This window comes from Thamnophis elegans, chromosome 8, assembly GCF_009769535.1.
Source record: "Thamnophis elegans isolate rThaEle1 chromosome 8, rThaEle1.pri, whole genome shotgun sequence".
NCBI lineage: Eukaryota > Metazoa > Chordata > Lepidosauria > Squamata > Colubridae > Thamnophis > Thamnophis elegans.
Window position 1 is genome coordinate 35,928,368 of NC_045548.1, and position 13,389 is coordinate 35,941,756.

The window sequence follows — 13,389 nt, forward strand, 5'->3', positions numbered from 1 at the left end:
TGGCCCGCGCGCCCCTCTGCTCTTGCTGCAGCTGAGGTGGCCTCAGCTGCTCAGGCCTCGCTGAGTGAGGAGAACGCCCAGCCAGGTTTGCTCGGAGAGTCGCAGGCGTGACAGAGCTTTTTTGCCTCCCTGGCAGCCCCACAGACGCTTGAAGCATCCCGCCTCCGGGTTGAGTTGTGGGCATTGGCCTCACTCCCTGTTGCCGCTTCTGCCGCCGCCGCCGCCGCGCACGGGGACCGCCCTTCTCCAGAGCAGCCCAGCTTGCCTGCACGGCTGACTCACGTGGCACTCGGGCGCAGCAGCGAGCGTTGCGGAGGCTGGGGAAGGAGGAGAAAACAAAAGGGAGCTGTCAGCGCCGAGAGCTGCACGCCCGGTAGCTCGGTAAGAGCAGGTGAGTAACGGGCAGACGGGCGAAGGAGGCGCTTCTCTATGAAGGGGCAGAGAAGTAAGCGAGGGGCAAAATGGGACCTTTCTTCGACAGCCCCCCCCTTCCCCAGGCGCCCCCCAAAATTGCTAAGGCAACAGCCCGGTCTCTGGCCGCCTGGAATCGGGTTGGTGTTCAGAGCCCGAGGCGAGGAAACGGAAGCGTTCCGCCGGACGCTGTTGGATGGGCGGGAGAAGGGTTCGCCCCGCTGGTACCACCGAGGCTCTGGGAAGGCTTCCCGCGCAGAGGAGACGCGCTCCTGGTCATAGGGGAGCCGGAGGTTGGGGGGTGGGATTCCCAGAAAAACCTGAAGTTCGAATGAAGGAAGAGTTGAGTTGGGAGGGACGGAGGGAGGGAGGGAGGAGGAGGTTGCTTAGTAGGCAGGAACTGGTAGGTAGGCACGGGGGGAAAACCCTGTTTGTGGAAGGAGCTGAAGCTGCTGCTGCTACCAGCAGCAGGGAGAAGCTTCTACAAAGCAAGCTGCTTGAGGTGTCTTGGAACGAACCTCCCTGGGTGGCCAGCCGGCTGAAATTCAAACAATAAATAGCTCAGGAGATAGAGGTAGAAGTGAGTTATTGACATCTGGGCTAAGTTGGGATGCCCAGAGGTCTTGATGAGTTTCTGTAAATGGTGTGGACTTCTGATCCTGGGATTGAGTTGAAAATGCGGTTATTTCACCAACCCTGGGCTCAAAAATACAAAGCTTGTTTTATCTGGAATGAATATTCTGATCATTTTATGTGCTGTAAAAAATGTTGAAAGTAGGTCATTAAGCATAACTTTTGTGGGATGTGAGCAATGGTAGTTGTTGAGCCTGTTGAGGCATTTTGTCATAGATTTGTACTTACCTACTTAAGAACTCTTGGCTTTGCCAAAATTTATTTCTGCTTTCTAAACCTGCCATCAATCCTTTGGCAGCCCTGCTGGCTTCATAAGAATTTCTCAGTCAGGGAACCAATCCAATTCTGATTTTAGAAGACTATTAATTCAGGAAATCATGGTGTCAGGCTGAACAACCATCCTTTGTTTTGAACACTAATGTGATAGTGACAGGCAGTCTGAAGTGGGGCCTTGTACTGGTTTTCTGATGAAAAGTTTCCTTTCTGTTCTTCTTGTACACAAAATGGCAAGGATGGGAGAATTGGCATAACCCCCATTCTGAATCAGCAATCCATCCTGGTTTAGAGAATTGTTATTGCTTTTTTTGCAAAGTAAAAAAGGCCAAGTTATTCATACAAGCAAGCAGGAACAGTTGCAATAGACATTCTGGTACTTAGTAGAGTAATTTTGATTTCTGCTGTGGTTAGGTCTCTGTTGCTGGAGCAAATGTGTCCCTGGTTTTGTTAATTTCAGACAAACACTTGCACACACAAAAACATCTACACAAACATCCGGCAGAGCAGATGGAACATGTTATAAGTTAAACTGGAGATTCGCAATTAGGTGCATATAGCAATATCAAAATAGTTTTTAAAAATAAAATACAGTAGCTGAAATAGCTAGATAGCCAAATCTTTCACGTTCTCTACATTGTCATAGCCAACTTTGAGAGATTTTAGACCTTTTGTAATTTTTTAATTTGTGTCAGTATCCTCCACATTGTGTGAGTGGTGCATCCATCTGAATAGTTGGTGAAGCTTGATTTATGTCACAAGAACTTAGTTTCAGTGATGGCAGGGTCTGGATACAGGAGTTCAGGTGCTGTTTATTTAGATGAGCAGGAAAGTTTTCATACGTGCTATATTTTATAGTATATTTTAACATATTTTGAATCTTTTTTTTACCATTTGTTGAGGGCAGAGTGTAAAACGATTACATCTAGCATCTAAAATAATCTGACTTCTTTCGGTAGGAGTGTTTATCCATTTACAAATAAACTTGGCAAGTGTGTGTGTGTAGGCATGGTGGTATTTAGTTTTCCAGGGCATAAGCAATTACTTGTCAAGAGGTATCTATTTTAAGGTGACCTTTGCTCGAGATACAGCAACATCCTACTTCATGCTGAACCTATTAATTGTGATTTGAAAACAGAAAATATAAACTTTATGTTTCCCAAATATATAACAGAATCAATCCTGTCTTATTACTATAACTGGCCTGCAACTTTTCAAAAATAGTGCCAGTTAATTTGCTTCCTCCCACACCAAGTGACGAAACTCCCCATCCAACAGTGGGCTGCACTGAGAGTGCCATTGAAGTGCTGTCCAGTGCTTTGTGCCTTTGTGGTCTGGATGGAAAGAAACAGGCTGAACAACCAAAACAAGACAAGTTTGCTGTTCATCCAACAAGGCTCTGATGTTTCACTTAAAGAAGTGGCATTGAATCTGAAGGAGCAAGTCCATACTTTTGGTATCCTGGTTCGCTGCAGCTGGTAACTAGGAGGGCATTTGCCCAACTGAAAAATCATTACAGCTGCAACTTGAGTTGAAAGATCTTGCAACAATAAGACAGGCTCTCTTCATTTCTTGGATAGAGTACTGCAATGCTGTCTGCATGATGTTATCTGCAATTGGTTCAAATGCAGAGCCTGTATATTAAAATGGCATTATCTGCCATTAGCACTCGTGGTCAGCATGGCTACAGATACTTTCTGAATGTAAAAGTGCTGTTTTTGACTTGGTGCCAAGGTATATTCAGGAGTGTCTTTAGGTATAATTAATAGATACATCTAAAAAAATGGGGGCTGTTCTTTTCTACTATGACATCAGGGCAGAGATTAGGAGGAGGTGTTTTTTCATGATAGTCCTCTTATCATGCTTTTCCTGCTAAGTTAAATTACACCCTATTGGCCTTACAGAAGCAAGTTAAGAGGAAGTTCTGTGGGAGACTCCTTTCAATTAGTTGAGAACCTGACAGGAATGTTTATATAGTTCCTCCAATTATACTGCTGGTTTTATTTTTGGCATAATTGTTAAAATTATACCTAGGTGTTTTATGCTCTGTACACAACTGAGTCATATGGTTGCAACAGCTACAAATAAAATACATTCTGTCTCTATCCTTGTGAAAATCTGAACTATATTGTTTCTAATTTCTGCATTTAGAATATACTGTAAAAACTGTATACTGTACTAATATTTTTATCACTAATCTATTTCTAAAACAGAAAATATCAGAGTAACAGGAAAAATTGCTTGGTTGTTCATCCACAGGAATATTACCTGCAAACATGGCCAGCAGAATCAGAAGAAATGGTTTGAAGTTTCTGCCTCCACTTTCATTAACACTGTTGTTGCTCTTGTAATAATCTGCTGGTATGCTTGAATTAAAAATAAATTTCATGTCTGATTTACAGGATTTAGCATATCAGTACATCAGTCACTCCCACAGCCATGGCAGAAAATAGATTGTACTATTGTACTAATGGGTATAGTATATTCTTCATATGCCTAGACGCTTGCAAACATTATAAGTAAAAAATTGCGAAATGTTCATAAATGTCCAGGCCCACAGCCTGGAGTTCAAGCCTGATAGGGTTCAAGATTGACTTAGCGTCCCATCCTTCCAAGATTGGTAAAATGAAGACCCAGGTTGTTGGGAGCAATATGCTGACATTGTAAACTGCTCAGAGTGCTGTAAAGCATTGTGGAACAATATATAAGTGTTATTGCTCTAACTAGATGTGCTTACAATCTTTTTTTTATTGAGTACTCTGGGAGGGAGGGATGTTTTCCCAATTAATGGTAGGGTTTGTAACAGTCATAAATTTATTTAGGAGAATAAAGTTTGAAATAAATGGAGATTTTGCTTGAAAACCTTGAACTCTATAACCCAGTATTATAGCTGGGGCTAAATATATTGTATTTTAAAACACACCTCATTTTAAATATATAGCAAATCATTTATAAGGGAGGAAATATTTTTTAAAGAAAGGAATTAGTTTCAAAGCATAAACAAACTTTGAGGAAAGCCCAGTAGATATGGAGAAAGGAATGCCAAGACATTTCTATTTAATGTACCATATTTCTCATATTTGTTTTAGAAACAGTATTGTTACATGAATTACAAGTCATAAAGTAGTTCAAATCTTTTTTTACATATGTAGTCATTTCAAAAACTGCTTAGTATTCTGTATTCCATTTTTGGATCTTTTTTAATAACTTTTATAGCTATTGTTCCCTTATTTATATTGCAGTTAGTCATAACAATATAGTTTTACTAACAGCATAGAGAAATTAGCATCAAGTGAATTTTTTCAAATGTGAGGTTTGAATTTACCACTCAGCTGATGTGAATGCTTCAGATAAAATTTAAATTTAAAGACAGAAAAAAGACAATTACAGATCCTAGAAAGGTTATTTTAATGTTTCACAGAAAGAATGTTTGCAGTTCTGCCCTTCCTATTGTATCATCTGTTTTCAATGAAACCCCTTTTGGTGGTTGAATATATTTTTGAATTATGTGGATTGAGGTGTGGGAAGATGGAATATACATACAGTATCTGTCCAGAATAAACTCCTATTGAATTCAATAAAGAGCCCAGGTAGCACAGTTGTTAAAGTGCAGTATTGCAGGCAAACTCCGACCATAGCCTGGAGTTTGATCTTGATGGGGCTAAAGGTTGATTCAGCCTTCGATTCTGAGAATGCTTACATTGTAAACCACCCAGAGAGTGCTGCAAAGCTATATGAAGTTGTATATAAGTCTAAATGCTATTGCTAGAAGGCTTACTTTTGGTTAAGTGTAGAGGTTTGCAACCTTAGTGAAGTTAATGGGGTATGTATTGTCCATTCTGTTATTTCTCCCAAAGCTGTTATTCCCTCTCAGAAGATCTCCAGTAGCTCTTAAGACAGAATTTTTGTGGAGGAATGGGATGCAGGAAAACTGCAGATGGAGGGACCTACCTATGTATATTCAAAAGGAATATAACCCCTCCCTATATTCCAAAGGAATATTAATTGTAAATTAGACAGAAATAAGGCATTAGATTAGGCAAAATTAAACCCTTTCTGAGATTTACTCTGGTAGTATTTTATGCTTTGATTTTAGAAGTTTAGTGAAATAGTCTTGTAATAGGAGATAAGGTGCTGTTTGATGTACTGTTGTGCTGTGCCAGAAAGGCATATAGATTGCAACAGTAATACTCAAAAGAAATCCACCTAGGTGTGATTGGAATACAGTTCTTCTTCTAAATTGCTGTGCTTTATAAACTCTGGCTGAGTTACCACTTTTCTTTCCAGCATGAGTAATACAGGAGTCTGATGTTAAAATGCATGTTAAAAATATTTTATTTTTATAGTCAACCATCTGTCTGTTGCTTGTGCTGTTTAAGGTTAGGTTATTATTAGTAATTCATCAACAGAGTGTGCTAGACATTCTACAGAATGCAGAACTGAAACAGGGTGCCTGCTCAGTAGATTTTTAAACTAAGCAGAGAATGACCGTAGGAAAGGTCTGGATTTGATTATGAAGTAAATGAACTAATCGACTAGAAATAAATCCAGAATAGATAAATCAGAGTGGAGTCAGGAAAACTATTGAAGAAAGATTGAAGAGGAGGGAAACAACTTATTGGATAAATGTGGAAAAACATTGTTCTGCACAGGGACAGACGGCAATATTGTTGAAGGATAATCCAGTGTTACTCTATCTCTTTGTTAATTCTTAAGACCTATCAGTGGAGACGTGCAGAATATGTAGAGTATATGGAAAGGGAAAGTTATAAGTGCCTATGTTAATTCTGAGCATGAATAAATACTGTGGGAAATTCTGAAAAGAAGATAAGAGGCAGAACACCAGAGAAGTTTCAATAGCATGTCAAATGTTCTTGTTTGCAGTTTAATAAACTTCAGGACAGCTGGATTTTTCATAAGGATTCTTGTGTATTGGGATAATTGGAAACAAAGGGACTAGCGTTTTTCCTCTAAACTGGCTTGCTTTGATATTTGAGGTGTCTTGCAATTAAATAATAATAATAGTAAAGATTATAAACTTGAAAAGTTTACAACCATATAGAATGGTACCTGAAGATAATGCAGAGGAATAAAAGAATAATCAAAATTGACATTTTTAAAGTAGAGATCATTGATTTGCTAGTTAGTTTTTCCAACACTTTAATTACACATTTAATTGCATCAATAAAAATTGCATTTGCTATTAACCTTATTTTATCTGATATATATTCTTCTCATTGTAGTTTAGGTAATTTTAACTTTTATTTTGAAAAGGCATTATTTCAAATGTCTTAACCCCTAAGTAATGCAAACTGTCTTCTTTTAATCATATTTCTTTCATATGAATCAACGTAGATGATTGTAGATCAGTTTGTGGTTACAGAGTAAGAGAAAAATTGGTGCTCCACCCAATAAACAAAATAAATGCTGCTTTAAGAGTCCTTAACAATTTATCTCTCAATAGATTATGAGTAGTGTGAATAGTTGGTCTTTAATTAGGATGACACTAAAACCACATGACCAAAGTTTTGCATTTGACTTAAACAGGCTATATCAGTGATGGCAAACCTATGGCATGTGTGCCGCAGGTGGCACAAGGAGCCATTTGTCAGGGTACTCGCGCTGGCCAGCTGAGTTCACCCTTTTTTAAAGCCATTTTCGCCCTCCCCAGGCTCCAGAGGCTTTATAGGAGCCTGGGGAGGGCAAAAAAGAGCCTCCCCTGCCCCCCCCCGGAGGCCCTCCGGAGGCTTCATGAGCTTCCCTGAAGCCTCCGGAGGGCAAAAAAATGGCCCTACGGGCAAACCAGAAGTTCAGGAATGGACTTCCGGTTTGCTCGGAGGGTCATTTTGACTGCTCCGGAGGCTTCAGGGAAGCTGCCTGAAGGTCCCTGAAGCCTTCAGGGTGCTTAAAACGACCCTCCAAACAAACCAGAAGTGACTTCTGCTTTGCTTGGAGGGTCATTTTGACTGCTCTGGAGGCTTCAGGGAAGCCTCCTGAAGGTCCCTGAAGCCTTCGGAGGGCTTCCGGGGGGGAGGCTGTTTTCGCCCTCCCCAGGCTCCTATAAAGCATCTGGGGCCTGGGGAGGGCAAAAAAAGCATGGAAAAAATGGGTTGTTGCGCCTGTAATGTGCACATGCGCATTTGGGGGGGTGTCATGCATTGCATTATGGGTACAGCACGCCCACACATGCCCCCTCCTGCGCTCCCCCCATTTATGGCACATGAGCCAAAAAAGGTTCACCATTGGTGGGCTATATCATCCTTCTCAATGGAGTGCCATCCAAATCATTTGAAATGCAACTCCTTGAAATCACAGCCACCATACAGCAAAATCCATTTTATGTGGAAGTAAGAGTTGCTATATCAACTCATTCATTAAGGTACTAAGTGATTTAAAGAGAGTAAACATTCTCACTTTAAAAGGACGAAAGAAGGACCCAGGGAATTTTTAAACCAGTCAGTTTGACATCAATATCAGGGAATATTCCAAAGCAGATCATAAGCAGATTGATCTGTAAACATCTTTAAAACATTAATCACCAGAAGTTACTATGGATATGAAAAGAACAGATCTTGACAGACTATGTCACATTTTTTGATCAAGTAGCTTCCTATGCAATATATTGTGTTAATACTATATATATAAAAATCGCTTGATTTCAGAAAAAACATTTGGCAAATGTTAGTAAGGAAATGCTTTGCCATTTGGATCTGATTATCTTTGGAGGGACTTAAAAACTTCATCCCCTTCAATAATACATAGAAAGTGGACCAGTTTTTGTAGTACTCGCACTTGGAACCACTTGCCTTCCTTAGGTACAAGTAAGCACAATCCTGTTAGCATGTTGTAAAGTAAACTGTATTCTTTCAATGAAGATTCAGCTCCAGTTGATTTGATAAAAGTTGCCTCTGTTACAGCTATTTTTATTGTGGATTCTTATTGTTATATTTAACTTATACATTTTGTCCTTTCTGTTATGTTATGTGCTATCAGAGTTATCTGCAAAAAGGCAAATGCAATTTTAGGGTGCATCAAGAGAAATACACAGAGATGGTGAATATAGGAAGTTTTCATGCAGATAATGGGCAGTAATTGGGAGCATTAGGTATTTAGAGTGATATCAATAAAATAGAATGTTGTGGGTGGAAAAAAGAGTCTGCTTTAAGTCAAGCTCCATTCCTGGTAACCTTGACATGTCCAAGTGCTTTCTTGCTAAGTTTGTTTGACCCATTTTTATCCCAACTTCCTTCTGCAGCTCAAAATGGCTTTTGTAGCATGCTGTCTACCATTTTTTCACCACCATAAGATAAAGTGTATGATAAAGTGAATTGATAGACAGTGCTTAGCTCAGTCATTTAGTGAGCATGCATAACTAAGGATGAAGTTCATACTGGTTCACCACTGCCTTTTTCAATAAAGATTTTTTTGAGTAGCTTCAGTCCTAGGATTCCTATACTATCACTTACAAATACTAACCAGTCCTGATCCCACTATACTGCTCTATACTGTGCAAGCTCAGCCACGTTCTGCCAGCTATTGGAAAATATTTTATGTTAAATATAACTGGGAACTGGTTTATAGTTTCATGTGTTAACTAAATCAAAATGTCTTTTCAAGAATACCCAATAGTGATAACTATTTCTAACTAGTTATCTAGATAACTAGTTGCATAATTTCTTCCAAGACAAATTTGATGAAGTGCCATGCAATTTATGAATGTTTGTGTATTTTTGTTAATTTCCAAGGCACCACAATATTTTTGTCATTAAAACTGCATAGCATGACTAGAGATCTGCAAAAGTTATTATATTTTTCTCTAGAAGCATTGTAGCCGAGTATTATATGATCCTATCACTATCAGCTGCTGTGTGGTCTTGCTCATGGAGCAAACCTTTGGCCTGAAAGAGAAATGCAAAATGCAAAGTTATACCAAATAGGAGCCAAAATATTTGAGAGCTGGGGTTATTTAGATTCAAGTCTTCTAGTCTTCTTAACTTTGCATATATATCCTTTTTTAAAAAAAAAAAGATGGATTCTGGTGCTGCAAGGTTTGGTGACCTTTGCATGGGAGAGGGGAAAGAAAGTCCTTTATCTTATCTGTGCCCCCAGCTCTAAACTGGTAGTAATTTAAGACTCTTTTCTAGGTTGTCTATAAAAAGATTATTCCCCATAAATGCTTAAATTTCAAAATTGCACATTGATCTCCTTGCAATTTTGCTATATAAAATCCAATGCATGTTTTATGAGCTAACTGGAATCTGTCATGCAAGAGAAGGAGAACACAGCTTGGTTGTTACATGATCCATAATGATTGCTTGCTCTCTGGTGGTTCCAATTGACATAGAAACCACATGAAAGGATCTCCTGGGAAAACAATGTAAATTGTTCATCTTTTTGTGGTCTCTAAAAGGAACATCCTTCCTCCATGCAACTGTCACATTTATTCCCTTCTTATTCCTAAATTCCTGTGATATTAGAATACTCTTTGAAGAAATGGTAGATGAGTGCCATCCATGTTGCTTTCATTATATAACAACCAATTATAACACGGGGTAAATAATGTTATGATGCAACACAAAATGAAAAAGAGGTTAGCATTTGGCAGAAAAAACATGTGGAGAACTTGTTTTATGTATGTTTGTTTATTTTTATCCTGCCTTTTTATATTTAATAAATAACTTAAGGTGGCGAACATACCTAGTATTCCTTCCTCCTCCTATTTCCCTCCCAACAACTACCCAGTGAGATGAGTTGAGCTAATGATTATATCTGATGATTATTTCTAATGTTTTTCCTTTTCAGTGATGTATCCAACTTTTCATTATTTTTCATTTAATGTAATCATCCTTTCCTTTCAGTTTGAGCCCAGTTAGTCCTTTATTGGTCAAAAGATATAATACTTACTTGGGCTATATTCTTACATAAATTTAGTGTTGTCCTCTATCTTTTTCATCAAATCTTTTTTAGTCAAATCCATTTATTTAATATATTCTTTCCATGGTTACTTGAGGAAAATGTTTTTCTGTTTTAGATTTTGTGCATCACAAAGAAGAATATTAATCACTAAAATATTTTTCTTAACACTCCGTTCATTTTACATTAGCATGTCCTGCATATCTATGTGTTGAAAAACGAGCATTGGGGAAAAAATGTCCATACCTGAACAAGGATTTGCAAGTGGTGAAATATCAGTTCAAATAATGTATTGAAACAAACATAAATTGTATGAATAGACATGTGAAATATAACTTCAATTCCCTTGGCAAATTTCCAAACTGTATTCAGAAAGGAGAAGGAACTGCTTTACTATAAGTCAGAAATTTGTATCTAGAGTCAGAAGCTCCCAGATAGGCACAATGCTTGTAGAATGCCATTTTCTTAGAGCATCCAGAAAGCGATTGAACCAAATTAAACAGTGTACAAATAAAATGATATGTAAAACTGGATACTGTTATAATAGATTGCTCTACTGTCCATATATTAAGATGGAAATAATATATTTCTATATTATAGCTATTATAATTATATGAATTTTTCTAGTATACAGTTAGCTTTAATTGATTCATCTCCAGTCCATAGTGAGAAACCATACTTAAACAACAATTTGGCTGATTTCAATTCAGTACAGATAGTACAACTCTTAGAAATTAATTATGACATATCAATTTACATATTGCAGCATCATAAATACAGTATATTTTTGTCTATTGATGCATAGTGCATCAGTTGTGTTTAAACTCTGAGCCATTTGTTCACTATGTTGGGAGTTGCCATTGGGTGGAAACAAAATGCATGTGACAACTGAGAAAGATAATTTTCCTTGCTGTTGTGTAACAATTAAACCTCAAATTAGAGGTTCAGCTGGTGGAAAATGAAAACACATGTTTATTATGTGGAACATATACGTCAGAGGTGGGTTGCTACCGGTACTGGAAATTGGGACTGGGTCGGCAAAATGGTAGGGACAGCAAGCTGGCCATGCCCTCAAACCAGTTTCCCCGGTCGCTGCTGCCATTGCTGGCTTGGTTTTTAGTCAGGTTTTTATGTTCTGCACTTGCGCAGAACAATTTACACTCAACTGTGCACGTGTGTGCAGCATGACCTTGAAGCAACGCCGGCAGCAACCAACCCCTGATATACTTACAATATACATTTAATATACATTCTCTTAATGAATCAGAATAGAGCTGGAAGCGACTTCAAAGGTCTTCTAGTCCACCTCTCTGCTCAAGTAGGAGACCCTATTTCACACAAGTGACTGTCCAGTCTCTTCTTAAAAACTTCCAGTCATGAAGCACCCACAACTTCTGAAGGCAAGCTGTTCCACTGGTTTATTGTTCTCACTGTTAGGAAGTTTCTCTTTAATTCCTGGTTGCTTCTCTGATTGTTTTCCATCCATTGGTTCTTGTCTTGCCTTCTGTTGCTTTGGAAAATAAGTTCATCCCCTCTTCTTTGTGGCAGCCCCTCAAATACTGGAATACTGCTATCATGTCACCCCTAGTCCTTCTTTTTTCTAGACTAGACATTCCCTGTTCCTGCAACCATTTCTCTCTCTCCCTCTCTCTCTCTCTCTCTCTCTCTCTCTCCCCCTCCCTCCCTCCCTCCCTCTCTCTCTCTCTCTCTCCCTCCCTCCCTCCCTCCCTCCCTCTCTCTCTCTCTCTCTCTCTCTCTCTCTCTCTCGCAGTCCCTCAAGGACTACAATAGAACTCAGCCATCCAAACCAACATAATAATGACTTAATATGTTAACCTACATATCTTCTTAGCACAGTGATGGAGAACCTTTTTGGCACCGAGTGGCCAAACCGAAATGCACGCATGTGCATGTGTATGCATGTGCGTGCTCATGCACACGCCGGAGTGCTGGAAACCCAAAGACCAGCTGGCCGGTGTACATGCAGAGTCCTCTCTGTGGGCACTTACACTGTCACCAGCTGATCTTCTGGTTTCTGGCATGTGCATGTACGCCAGACAGCTGGTCTTCAGATTTATAGTGCTCCGGCACCCGCGAAGACCAGCTGTCCAGCAGGCATGCAGGTGCCAGAAACCAGAAGAGCATCTGGTGACGGCATGCGTGCCCACAGAGAGAACTCTGTGTACCACCTCTGGCACGTGTGCCATAGGTTCACCATCACGGTCTTAGCAGCATTGTATTGATATGAATTAATGCTGGGAGGGCCATGTTTGCGTGGGTTTTTTTTGAGGGGGGGGTTAATTTTACTATTCCTGAGAGCCTTTTCCAACCTGGGGCCTCCTAGAGGTGTTCAAATATAATTACCACAATTCTGCAGCCTACATAAGCATTGGAAAATTCTGGGAACTGCAGCCCTAGTATCTGACTGTAGGAATGGATGGCTGAGAGAATGTTCCCACGTGTTTTTAAATTTAAATTTTTTAAACTTTTTATTCTGTATTATTGGTGGGGTATGTGTGCGGAGAATGTCTGGTCGGTATGTATGTGGGGATCGAGAGTGCGGCCTGGTGCCACCTCCACTGAGTGCAGAAGCAGAAGTGGATGGGGGCCCGGTCCCGCCTCTCGTCCCAGAGTATGTGATACGAATGGCCTGCTGGGGAGAACGGGGGATGTGGGAGGGGAGGGGGTGTCTAGAGCGATGGGGATGGGTCGGAGCATTTCGGTCATGGTTGGGAGAGGCAGGTATGACGGGAGTTTCAGGGCTAGCCATTACCGGGGAAGGAGGGCTCACTATGTTACAGCGATCCCTCGTTCCAGCCCTGAAAACTCAACCCTAGGACCAGGTGGCAAGAGAAGCCAGGGCCCTGGCCTCAGGTTGCTGCTGCTAAATGCCAGGTCTGTGATTCAGAAAGCTTCCCTCGTATGGGACTTAATATTAGACAAGGGGGCAGATCTGGCATGTATTACTGAGACCTGGCTGGGCCATGAGGGAGGAGTCCCCTCTCAGAAATGTGTCCAGAAGGGTTTCAGGTGCTGCACCAACCACAACACCAGAGAAGGGGGGGAGTGGCAGTTGTCATCCGGAAATCATTAGCACCTCGTGGGATCCCTGCTCCGGAGACTGTCGGGTGTGAGTCCCTGCTTGTGAAGCTGGACCTC

The 13,389-nt window shown here is 40.3% G+C and overlaps 1 protein-coding gene across 2 annotated transcripts in view; it reads left to right on the top strand.

Annotated features, from left to right (window-relative positions):
- Positions 1–266: 266 nt before the first annotated feature.
- MAPRE2 (microtubule associated protein RP/EB family member 2) overlaps positions 267–13,389 on the top strand; it is an 84,149-nt gene continuing 71,026 nt past the window's right edge. For both annotated transcript variants that reach the window (XM_032222963.1, XM_032222962.1), the window contains exon 1: positions 267–391. The gene's annotated coding sequence lies outside the window, so the exon portion shown is untranslated. The remainder of the gene's footprint in view (positions 392–13,389) is intronic.